General features: G+C 37.9%; 1 protein-coding gene and 1 non-coding gene across 3 annotated transcripts in view; one reads left to right on the forward strand and one right to left on the reverse strand.

Moving 5' to 3' along the window:
• MNAT1 (MNAT1 component of CDK activating kinase) overlaps positions 1 to 12,268 on the forward strand; it is a 219,282-nt gene that overhangs the window by 33,052 nt on the left and 173,962 nt on the right. The window lies entirely within an intron of this gene.
• TRNAE-UUC (transfer RNA glutamic acid (anticodon UUC)) lies at positions 5,923 to 5,995 on the reverse strand. The gene has a single exon. It is a non-coding gene; the product is annotated as a tRNA-Glu (tRNA).

The following is a 12,268-nucleotide window of genomic DNA, read 5'->3' on the forward strand; positions in this document are numbered from 1 at the left end:
AGTAAAAAGTCAGCTTGAGAGTTCTTGGTTGTATTCTAGTGCAGAATGTGGAGTGCTAGGCTGCTAGGTTGAAATGAAGAGTAATTCCAAGGCTCTGAGGTGGCTGAATAAGCAAATGAAGAGAAGAAGGCAAAGTTCAAGAGGTATTGTTTTTAATGAGATTAAATTGTGGTAGACAGTAGAGGAACTTTGAGAGTTGGAGCTGTTACGTTTGATGTAGTGAGTGGAACTTTATTGTACCAAGGTGTTACATTCATTCAACTGGTATTTGTCCTGAAACACAGGGCTTGGGATACGGTAATGAGCATAACAAATGTGATCCCTGTTCTTGTTGAATAATCTAGTAGGAGCGACAGATATTAAACACAATTAACAAATGTAAAATTATTGATTTTGATAAGTGGGCTATAAAGAGCAGGATGTGTGTCAGTTGGAGTTTAGTCAGGAAAAAAAAACACCCTAGATATTTTAAGCCATTAGGAAATTAATATGGACAATTTACAGATTTACAAACCCGTTAAAAGGACTGGAGCAGTAAGGGAAGGGCAAATGCTGCATTTCAGGAAGTCAGGAAAGAGCAGGAATTGTAGCAAAACTGCTGCTAATCTGTTGTCTGTATCATTGAAGTGGGTGATTCATAGGAGAACACCTGAAATCTAGTTCCAAGAGTCACAGTTAAAGCCATTGTACTAGATGTGATTGTCTATGGAGGGAGAAGAGTGCTCAGGATATAACTCTGGGTACTTCAACTTTTAGATGTCTTACAGATGTGGTAATAAGGCATCTCTAAAGAATAGACATTATCTGATGGATAAGATCTTTTAAAAGATGGAGAGGTCAATTTCTAATAAAAATTTTGGTTATATTATGGCACAAATGACATTTAGCATGTCCCTCTTGAATAAGAGGGACAATTTTTCAGTAAGAGTCTTTGTGAACAAATGACATTTGGTATGAGACTTGAATGCTGAGAAGAGTCAGCCATAGGAAAATTGGGGAGAAGAGAGTTTCCGGCCCTGAAACTTGAATGATTTTGCATGTTGGAAGGACCGAAAGAAGACAGGGGTAAATTGGTAGGGCATGAAGCTGGAGAATTAGGTTGGGGTCAGACCATGTAGGGTCTTCAAGGCTTTGTTAACACATTTTTATTTTACGCTCTTTAACATGAGACACTATTGGGTCATGAACAAGGGAGTGAAATGAGCTAATTTCTAATTTAAAGAGATTATTCTATAGAGAATAAATTTGGGGGAAGGTGGTGGGTGTGCGTTGGGGGCAATAGTGGAAGCAAGGAGAGCAGTTGGCAAGCTGTAGCAGTTCTTCAGACAATAAGTGACAGTGGCTTGTAGCAGTGGAGATGGCAAAAAGTGGATGTCATTTAGCATGTATTTTTGGTGTGGAGTCAATTGGTCTTGATATCAGTTAAATCAGGGGTCCCCAACCCCTGGGCCATGGACTAGTACCAGTCCGAGGCCTGTTAGGAACCGGGCCGCACAGCAGGAGGTGAGCGGCTGGGGAGCCAGCGAAGCTGCCTCTGCTGCTCCGCATCGCTCACATTACCGCCTGAGCCATCCCGCCTGCCCCCCACTCCCCATCCGTGGAAACATTGTCTTCCACTAAACTGGTCCCTGGTGCCAAAAAGGTTGGGGACTGCTGAGTTAAATGTTACTGCTTCATGCTTGTTCTGCCCAGACACCTTCAGTGGTTTGTTTTGATTTGTTATAAGATCCTGAGTCACTATTCAGCCCAGTTATTTATAGAAGTATATTCTAGTGGAAAGATTAGGATGAGGAACAAAGTAGACTTAATAAGTGTAACATCCATACAAATGGTTAGATGGTTGTGCCTAGTCTGCTGAACTTAATGGTCTGGGTTCTGGACAAGACCAGAGAAGTCTGAGAATTCATTCTATTGGCAACAGCCCAAGGAATACTGGGCAAGCCTCAAGATCTTTGCTGGGCCTAACCTGGTGATATTGCGTTTGTTTTGATTCTTTATATAAGATCCTGAGTCACTACTCAGCCCAGTTAATGCTTCATGCTTGTTCTACCCAGACACCTTCAGTGATTCAGTTTTGGCTGCAAACCTGTGAGAGATTATTGACCACAGTGTGAATTGACAGTTGAAATCTGGGGACCCAAAGTGATACTACATTCCTCTTATTAGAATGAGGGTGTATGAGAATCAGATTTATTATTATCACCTAATAATAAATAGCGTTTTGGCTCAGATTTAGCTCACAGTGGGTCTGTAGTCTCACCTGGTAGTCATTTCCTTGGTTCCCAAATGTATAATTGGAATGGACATACATGGTGTTTGGCAGAACTCTCAGATTGGTTCTGTGACCAATGGGGTAAAGGCTATCATAGTGGGGAAGATCAAGCACCAACCTCTAAAACTGTACCTTCCCCCATCCTGGGAGGGACAGCAGTTCATCTAGTCTGGGGTTAACATACATTCTGAGTACAGGTGTGCTTTTCCTGCTCACAGGGCTGTGGCCAGCACTACTGTCTGAAGACTTAACTCAGTGTTTATTTTACCAATATGGTATCTTGAGCAACATTTTCTCTTACCAAGAGTCCCACTCTATAGGAAAAGATATGTGACTGTGAGCCTAAGTTCATGAATTCACTGGTCCTGACACTAACTGCTCCACTCTTACTCCTCTGGATTGGTAGAGCAGTTTTAATGAGCTCATAAATGCAACTAAGGTGCTGGATTGGAGGTGATACTCTAAAAGGGTGGACACCAATCCTCCAGGATGCTTTCTGTACCCTAAATATTCATATGGATATGACCATTATTTTGGGCATCCCTAACAGGTAAAATACATCAATCCTAGAACCAAGAGATGGAAGTGGGAGTGGGTTCACTTAATGTTACACCCAGTCATTACTTGGGGAATTTGTGCTTTCCATCCATGTAACTTTAGGCTCTGTGGACTTAGAGATCCTTGTTTCTGGAGCTGAAAATGCCCAATGGGGGACACGGTAAGAACTCCATTAAACTTTAGGCCATGCCTGCTGTCTGGTAACTTTGGGGTCCTTGTGCCAAAAGAAGAAAGGAAAAAAGGAGTCATCATCTTGGCAAGAGTAATTGACTCTGATCACCATCCCAATGAGATCAGGGAAGAATATGGCACTTAAGGGATCCACTAGGACATCTCTTGATGCTTCCAAGCCTACTGTAGTAAATATATAAGTACAGTATATATAAGTATATATAAGTATATATAAGTACAGTAGCCACAACCTAAAAAGAGAATGGTAAGCAGGCAAGCTGCCTAGACCAGCAGAAGCGCTAGCAGAGGATGAGGGGAAACTAGAGCAGGATGATGAGGACCAGTTATGGCCAGGAAATCAATGGCAGTATAGTAGTAGTTTGTCCCTTTCTCTTGAAGGTTTCCCATGGAAACTAAATAAGTAGAATCCTTAAGAAGCTGTTCCCATCTAGGGTGAACTTAACTCTAAGAAGCAAGTGAATTTGCATGGTGTAATTTGCTTGTTCACATAATCCACTCATTTTTCTATAGCACTGTCTTACTGATTTGTAGAACCTTATTATATAGTCTGAATATTTCTTTTATGTATGATGAAAAAGTAATTTCCTAGTCTGTAGTGAGTCTGTAAGCAGTATTGTGTCCCCCAGCCCCCCATAAAAGTTTTTAATTTTGATAAAATGAAATTTATCAATCTTCTTTACATGGTTTAAAGTGTTTTAGTCACCTTTAAGAAATCCCTGCCCTGATGTCATAATTATATTTCTTCTACAATCTCTTCAATTTAAAGTTTTTTTCTTTTATGTTTAGATCATTTATTCATATGGAATTTCTTTTTGTTGATAGTGTGAGAAATAAGGATCTAGTTTTCTTTCCCCTTCATCTAGAAAGCCAGTGGTGTCCTAACCATTTATTGAGTAGTCATTCCTTTCCATGTTAATTTGCTACTTCTTTCCTTTGTAAGATTCCCATGGATGGATGTATTATTATTATTTTTGTTATCCTCTATGCTTCTTTTTTTGGGAGAGGGAGGGTGTGCTGTGTGGCTTGTGGGATCTTATTTCCCTGACCAGGGATTGCACCCGGTCCCTCGGCAGTGAAAGCTTGGAGTCCTAACCACTGGACCGCTAGGGAATTCCCCTCTATGCTTCTTTAACTGAAGTATATTTGGTCCTTGAAGTGTGCTTGGTATGTTGGTGGTACATAAATATATAGGTATCTTTTTGGAATGTCAATTTCACCTAGAGAATATGAAAAAATTTTTGAGTAATTGAATAACTGGGAATTATTTGAAGACATCTTTCAATGACAATAAATAGGATTGTATTGTGGAGTCAAATTGAGTTTTTATGAATTTTTAAGATAAAACATCATAATTTGAAGAAATGTTGACCTTATGGGGAGACCATTTGAGACTATGTCCCCAGTCTTCCAGGTGGTACATTTTTCTCTGCCATTTAAGAGTACTTTGATGGGAAAGGGTGAGAAGGACTGCTTTACATCCTTACATGAATTTTTTTTCCCCGAAGTGTTCTGTTTATTGTTCCATGTATAAATTGTGAGTATTTACACCATTGTTCTTGCTGTGATTTCTGCCTGGAATGTCATCCTTCTTTTGTACTTCAAAGCCATCAAATTCTTCAGGTCCCAACACTGTTCAGCCTGTTTTCTGAGTCTTTCTCCAGCTGATCCTTGATACTGCCTCCTTTGAACTCTGGTCCTTATTAGTTCTCCTTTGCATTAAGTACTAGTTGTAATAACTAATGTTTATTGAGAGCATACTATATGCCTGGTATATTTCTAAACATTTTAACTGAATTAGCTGATACAAATCTCATCAACTCTGTGAGGCAGATCTCTACCTCCCTACACCTCAACCCCTGGAAGATACTATTTCTTTTTCACAAGGAAGTTGAAGCACAGTGAGGGTTAATAATTTGTCTAGGGTTGCAGGCCTAACAAATGACTGAAGAGAAGGAGGCAAAATGGCTCCAGAATCTGTGCCCTTAATGGTGCTCTATTCCCTCTCAGCTGCTCAAGGAGTGAATCTACTACTGTTTTGACACTTAGCAGACACAACCTTGTCCCTTTGTTTTATGGACCCTTCGTCTTGCCATAGGGTAACATAAACCTTATAATTCACTGCCAAATGGATCTAAACCTTCTCATACTAAGTAGTTACATGATGGTTTGGATACTCTAGCATCACAGATAATGCTGTGAGATTTCCTGGATCTGAAGGTGTTGGGTTTGGCCAGATCTGGAACATTCAATTGGTAGAAAGATGCCCAGAAATGCCCAGAAATTAGGCGACATAGATTTCTAGCCTGCACTTAAACTATGACTTTTGACAGGTCATTTTGTTTTACTGCCTGTGGAAAGGGGAAAATAATATCTAACTCAGCCTTTATCTTTTAATCATGGTCTTTGTATAGATTTTTAAGCTTTTTAGAAGAACAAACAGTTGTATGCATTCAAAGTAGTATCATACTCATAATTTGTTAAAATAGCATTATGTTGGTGCAAATTCAAAAGAATATATTATCAGCATAGTAAGATTGAGAAACAAAGTTCTTAGCAAAATGTCTTTTTTCTTCTAAAGGACCCTCTCTTCCTCTGCATACCTGTGTATATTTTTGTGCATACATGTATGTGCTTGTATGTATATATGTTTAAATATATGTGCTTCTAAAAGTATTGTACCAATTTTTTCAAATGCTGAAAATGATATATTTTTTCTGGGCAAAATTACTATATTATATAAACTTTTGAAGAGATCCTGGGGGTCTGTGTCTTCTTATACTTTGTATTGCTAATCCCATCTGTCATAGAGCCTTCTATATCACATCCCTAAATATAATATCATAGGGTATAATATTCTTTTTTTTTTCTTTGGTCATGCCACGCAGCTTGTAGGATCTTAGCTCCCCAACCAGGAATTGAACCTGGGCCCTTGGCAGTGAAAGTGCAGAGTCCTAACCACTGGACCACTGGGGAATTCCTGTGGTTATAATATTCTTGATTGAATTAAAACATTAAGGGAAAGTCTGTACCATATATAAAGTTTGTAATTATAGGTGATATGGAAAATTTAAACTGATAAACATCAGTTATATTGACAGAAAATATATTCTTATTTGGAAAAAAAATTAACAACTTGTGTAACACACCAAGGTATCTGGAATTATCAAAGTGGGAAGAAACCTTAGATATAAATTAGAATTTGACTTCCTCATAGTTCCTCATATTGTAAGAGACAAAGCTGGGATGGCAACCTAGGTCTTATGATTACCTATGTGAGGTTTAATTATATCATCATGAATCTTTAGTAAATCACTTCAGTAAGTAATTTTTATGTGGTCAGTGGTAGCTTTATCTTTTTAAAGAAGTGTATTCTATAGACAGAGAATGGATGTATGGATACGGGGGAGGGGGGAAGGGGGATGGGATGAACTGGGAGATTGGGATTGATATATATACACTACTATGTATAAAATAGATGACTAATGAGAACCTACTGTATAGCACAGGGAACTCTACTCAGTGCTCTGTGGTGACCTAAATGGGAAGGAAATCCAAAAAAGAGGGGATATATGTATATATATAGCTGATTCACTTTGCTGTACAGCAGAAGCTAACACAACATTGTAAAGCAACTATACTCCAATAAAAATTAATTTAAAAAGAAGTGTATTCTAGAGTTAAAGAGTTGTCTTTGGTAAGAAAACTACCTTTTACGTGGTAAATGCAGGATTTATCATTTAAGGAAATGCATTCTAGAATAAAAACTTCCATGGCATGATCTTAGGACATGTAGGTAGCTTTTCACAGTGGTTTCACATATGTCCTCTCATTTGAATAACATTTCTGGAAGAGAGTTAATTTAGGGATTACTATTGCTTTTATGGGTAAGGCAGTTGAACACTTAGGTTTTAAAACAATCTGGGGGGCTTCCCTGGTGGCGCAGTGGTTGAGAATCTGCCTGCTAATGCAGGGGACACGGGTTCGAGCCCTGGTCTGGGAAGATCCCACATGCCACGGAGCAACTGGGCCCGTGAGCCACAACTACTGAGCCTGCGCATCTGGAGCTTGTGCTCCGCAACAAGAGAGGCCGCGATAGTGAGAGGCCCGCGCACCGCGATGAAGAGTGGCCCCCGCTTGCCGCAACTAGAGAAAGCCCTTGCACAGAAACGAAGACCCAACACAGCCAAAAATAAATAAATAAATAAATAAATAATAAAAATAATAAAGGAATTCCTTTAAAAAAAAATAAATAAAACAATCTGGGGAACAAGTCTCAAGCTTGTCTATTATTTTATTGATTTTCCTTAGTGTTTATTGGATATTTAAAATGACGAATTGAAAATGTTAATAAACATTAAGCAAACATTGATATACTTCGCTTTTAAAAATAAAAAATGACAACGTTATTATTTTTTATAGACTTAATTTTTTCAGAGCAGGTTTAGATTTACAACAAAATTGAGAGGAAGGTACAGAGAGTTCTCATTTACCCATTATCAACATTGTTCACCAGAATTGTCCTTTTTTTTGTTTTTTCTTAATACCAGGGATGAACCTATATTGACACATCATTATCACCCGAAGTCCATAGTTTACTTTATTTTTTTAAATTATTATTATTTTTTTTATAAAGTAGGGCAGGGGATAGAGTGAGACACTGGGGATTGTTATTATTATTTTCTTTAATAAATTTATTTATTTATTATTTTTAGCTGTGTTGGGTCTTCGTTTCTGTGCGAGGGCTTTCTCTAGTTGCCGCGAGCGGGGGCCACTCTTCATTGCAGTGCGCGGGCCTCTCTTGTTGCGGAGCACAGGCTTCAGACGCGCAGGCTCAGTAGTTGTGGCTCACGGGCCCAGTTGCTCCGCGGCATGTGGGATCTTCCCAGACCAGGGCTCGAACCCGTGTCCCTTGCATTGGCAGGCAGATTCTCAACCACTGTGCCACTAGGGGAGCCCCCATAGTTTACTTTAGGATTCACTCTTGGTGTTGTACATTCTATGGGTTTGGACAAAAGTATAATGACATATCCATCATTATAATATCATAGAGTATTTTCACTGCTCTAAAATTCCTCTGTGCTCTGCCTATTTCTCCCTCCATCCACCACAACCCCTGATCTTTTTATTGTCTCCGTAATCCCTTCTCGGCCTTTTGGCTAAGATCAGGTATATTGTCTCCGTAAGTTTGCCTTTTCTAAGATGTCATATAGTTGGAATCTTATACTTTGTAGGCTTGTTTTCTTTCACTTAGTAATATGCATTTAAGCTTCTTTCGTGTCTTTTCATGGCTTCATAGTTCATTTGTTTTTAGTGCTGAATAATATTCTGTTGTCTGGATATACCACAGTTTATGTATCCATTTACCTATTGAAGGACATCTTGGTTGTGTCCAAGTTTTGGCAATTATGAACAAAGATTCTATAAGCATCTGTGCGGGTATTTGTGTGGATGTAGTTTTCAACTTCTTTGGTTAAATACCAAGGAACATAATTGCTGGATTGTATGGTAAGAGCATGCTGTGTTTCATAAAGAACCATCAAACTGTCTTCCAAAGTGACTGTACCATTTGCATTCCTCCCAGCAATGTATGAGAGTTCCTGTTGCTCCACATCTTTGTCAGCATTTGGTGTTGTCAGTATATTGCATTTTAGCCATTTTAATAGGAGTGTAGTGTATGCCTCATTGTTTTAACTTGCATTTGCCTGATGCCATGTTATGTGGAACATCTTTTCATGTGCTTATTTACTATCTGTATACAGGCATACCTTGGAGATATTGTGCGTTCAGTGCCAGACCACTGCAATAAAGTGAATATTGCAATAAAATGAGTCAATAATTTTTTGGTTTCCCAGTGTGCATATAAAAGTTATGTTTACACTGCACTGTAGTCTATTAAGTGTGCAATAGCATTATGTCTAAAAAAAAGTACATACCTTAATTGAAAAATACTCTATTACTAGAAAATGTTAACTATCATCTGACAATGCAGTTGCCACAAACCTTCAGTTAGTAAAAACCACAGTATCTGCAAAGTGAAATAAAGCAGAGCTCAATAAAATGAGGTGTACCTGTGTCTTCTTTGGTGAATTGTCTGTTAAGGTCTTTGGCCCATTTTTTAAGAGGTTTTTTCCCCCGTATATTTTAGATAACAGTCCTTTATCAGGTGTTTTTTTTCTCTTGACGTCATCTTTAGCAGAGCTGAAATTTTTAATTAAAAAAAAAATCTAGCTTATCAGTGATATCTTTCATGGATCATGCCTTTGGTGTTGTATCTATAAAGTCATTGCCATACCCAAAGTCATACAGGTTTTTTTTGTTTTAATTTATTTATTTTATTTATTTTTGGCTGTGTTGGGTCTTCGTTGCTGCACGTGGGTTTTCTCTAGTTGCGGCGAGTGGGGGCTACTCTTCATGCAGTGCACAGGCATTGCGGTGGCTTCTCTTGTTGCGGAGCATGGGGCTCTAGGCATGTGGGCTTCAGTAGTGTGGCCCACAGGCTTAGTTGCTCCGTGGCATGTGGGGTCTTCCTGGACCAAGGCTCGAACCTGTGTCCCCTGCATTGGCAGGCGGATTCTTAACCACTGCACCACCAGGGAAGCCCCGAGTCATACAGTTTTTATCCTACGTTATACTCAAGGAGTTTTATAGTTTTGCATTTTACATTTAGGCCTGTGAGTTAAGTTTGGAGTTAATTTTTTAAGGGTGTAAGGTTCATTTGTAGATTCATTTTTTTCCATGTGGATGTCCAGTTTGTTGAAGAGACTGTTTTTGCTTCATGTGTTGCCTTTGCTCTTTTGTCAAAGATCAGCTGAGTATATTTATGTGGGTCTATTTCTAGGCTATTTTGTTCCATTGGTATATTCATCTGTTCTTTTACCAATACCACACTGTCTTGATTATTGTAGTTTTGTAGTAAATCTTGAAGTCAGGTAGCATCAGTTTTCCAACTTTGTTCTTCTCCTTCAACATTATGGTACCTATTCTGGTCTTTTGCCTTTTTATATAAACTTTAGAATCAGTTCGTTGATGTCCATACAGTAACTTCCTGGCAATTTGATTGGAATTGCATTGAAGCTATAGATCAAGATGGTAAAAACTGACAACTCAAAATATTGAGTCTTCCTTTCCGTGAACTCTTTCTGTCCATGAATATGGAATATCTCTCCATTTATTTAATTCTTTTTTGATTTTGTTCATAGGAGTTTTATAGTTTTTCTCATATTGTCCATATTTGGTACAATATCTTGTACATATTTTGTTAGATTTATACTTAAACGTTCAAATTTTTGGGAGCTAACATAAATGGTATTGTGTTTTTAATTTCAAATTGCAGTTGTTCATTGTTGGTACATAGGAAAGCAGTAGACTTTTTGTATATTGTATCCTGCAACTTTGCTATAATCACTTATTAGTTCTAGAAGTTTTTTGGTTGATTCTTTTGGGTGTTTAACATAGACAATCATGTCATCTGTAAACAAAGAGAGCTCTGTGTCTTCCTTTCCAATCTGTATATCTTTTATTTCCTTTTCTTGTCTTACTGCATTAGCAAAGACTTCCAGTATCATGTTGAAAAGGAGTAGTGACAGTAGGAGACAGTGAGAGTAGGAGACAGTCTTGCTTTGTATCTGATTTTAGTTGGGAAACTTCCAGTTTCTCACCATTAAGTATATTGTTAGCTGTAGGTTTTTTTGTACCTAGTCTTTGTCAAGATTTTTTTTTTTTTTTAATGATTTTTTTATTTTATTTTATTTATTTATTTATTTATTTATGGCTGTGTTGGGTCTTCGTTTCTGTGTGAGGGCTTTCTCTAGTTGCGGCAAGTAGGGGCCACTCTTCATCGCGGTGCGCGGGCCTCTCACTATCGCGGCCTCTCTTGTTGCGGAGCACAGGCTCCAGATGCGCAGGCTCAGTAATTGTGGCTCACGGGTCTAGTTGCTCCGCGGCATGTGGGATCTTCCCAGACCAGGGCTTGAACCCGTGTCCCCTGAATTGGCAGGCAGACTCCCAACCACTGCGCCACCAGGGAAGCCCTTTGTTAAGATTTTTAATTGACTTGTTAGCTCTGGAAAAAGAAGAAACAAGTTGATTAAAAATCTTGACAGAGGAATATAAGCAGTTAAATATTCTTGATGGAAGAAAATAAAATCTAAAAATAAGTTGTTCAGAGAGAAAAGAGGCAGGCACCATTCTGGTTTTTAAAAACAAAAGAAAACCATAAAAATATCTTTGGGAATGGGTAATAACTGAAGATTTGGGCTTTTTCGGCAAATTTTCCTATGTTCTGCAGAATATAAGATTTTGTTTGAAAAAGTTCCTAGCACTCTTGGAGGCAAAAGATTGCCCACATACTGCTCTTTTGGTTGCTCTGCTGCTAGATGAAGTGAACTAGCAGTAAGGAACTTTTTCTTCTGTTCTTTTTTTATATCACTAGTTTTCATGTATATAATCTGTAAATACATATATTGTAAGTATGTAGAAAAAGATCTGGCCACGTAAACATGGAACTTAACAGTTGTATGTTACATGTGGGAAGTGAGATGTAGAGCAGAATGAAGTAGAACTTTGAGTTTTTTCTCTATATACTTCTATATTTGAGCTTTAAAAAAAGAATTATTTGTTCTTTTAGCAATTAAAATCAGAAAGGGAAAAGTATGGGCAAATAAATTATTTTAAAAAACCTTAATACTGTTGAAATCCTTATGATTTAAGGTAGATTTTTAAAAAGTGGAGATGTAGAACTGACGGTGGTAACAAATTATATGTCTGAGATTACAATATGACTTTTAGAAATATTAAAGTGTTCTATATTACCTTGTTAACTGAATTATTGACTGAGTCTACTCTCCAAGGCCTTGAAATATAGAATATTCTATGTAATGGCTCGATGGTTTTTATTTCAGATGGCTCCTTGCCTATAAATATCTTTAGTCAGTGTAGTTCTAAAGTATGCTCATTTTCAACTTCTCTAGTTGGATTTAATTTCCTCCAACCACAGAGATTAGGCAAAATGTACCACTCCCAGTCTTCCCAATCCCAAGTGAATTTTCTGGGGTTTTATTGATCTTGAATAATGACAACTATGATCTCTGTTCTCCCTCTTAGGGATTTTTTGCCTCTATTTTTTGATGGATTTTTTTTTCCCTCTACTTTAAGATAGAAATATGCAAAGGTCAATGTTAGTATTTTACTTATAACTAACCTTAAATATTCTTATTTATCTGTATCATTCTTCTCATTTAGCTTATT

Source organism: Balaenoptera acutorostrata, chromosome 3 (genome assembly GCF_949987535.1).
Source record: "Balaenoptera acutorostrata chromosome 3, mBalAcu1.1, whole genome shotgun sequence".
NCBI classification, from domain to species: domain Eukaryota; kingdom Metazoa; phylum Chordata; class Mammalia; order Artiodactyla; family Balaenopteridae; genus Balaenoptera; species Balaenoptera acutorostrata.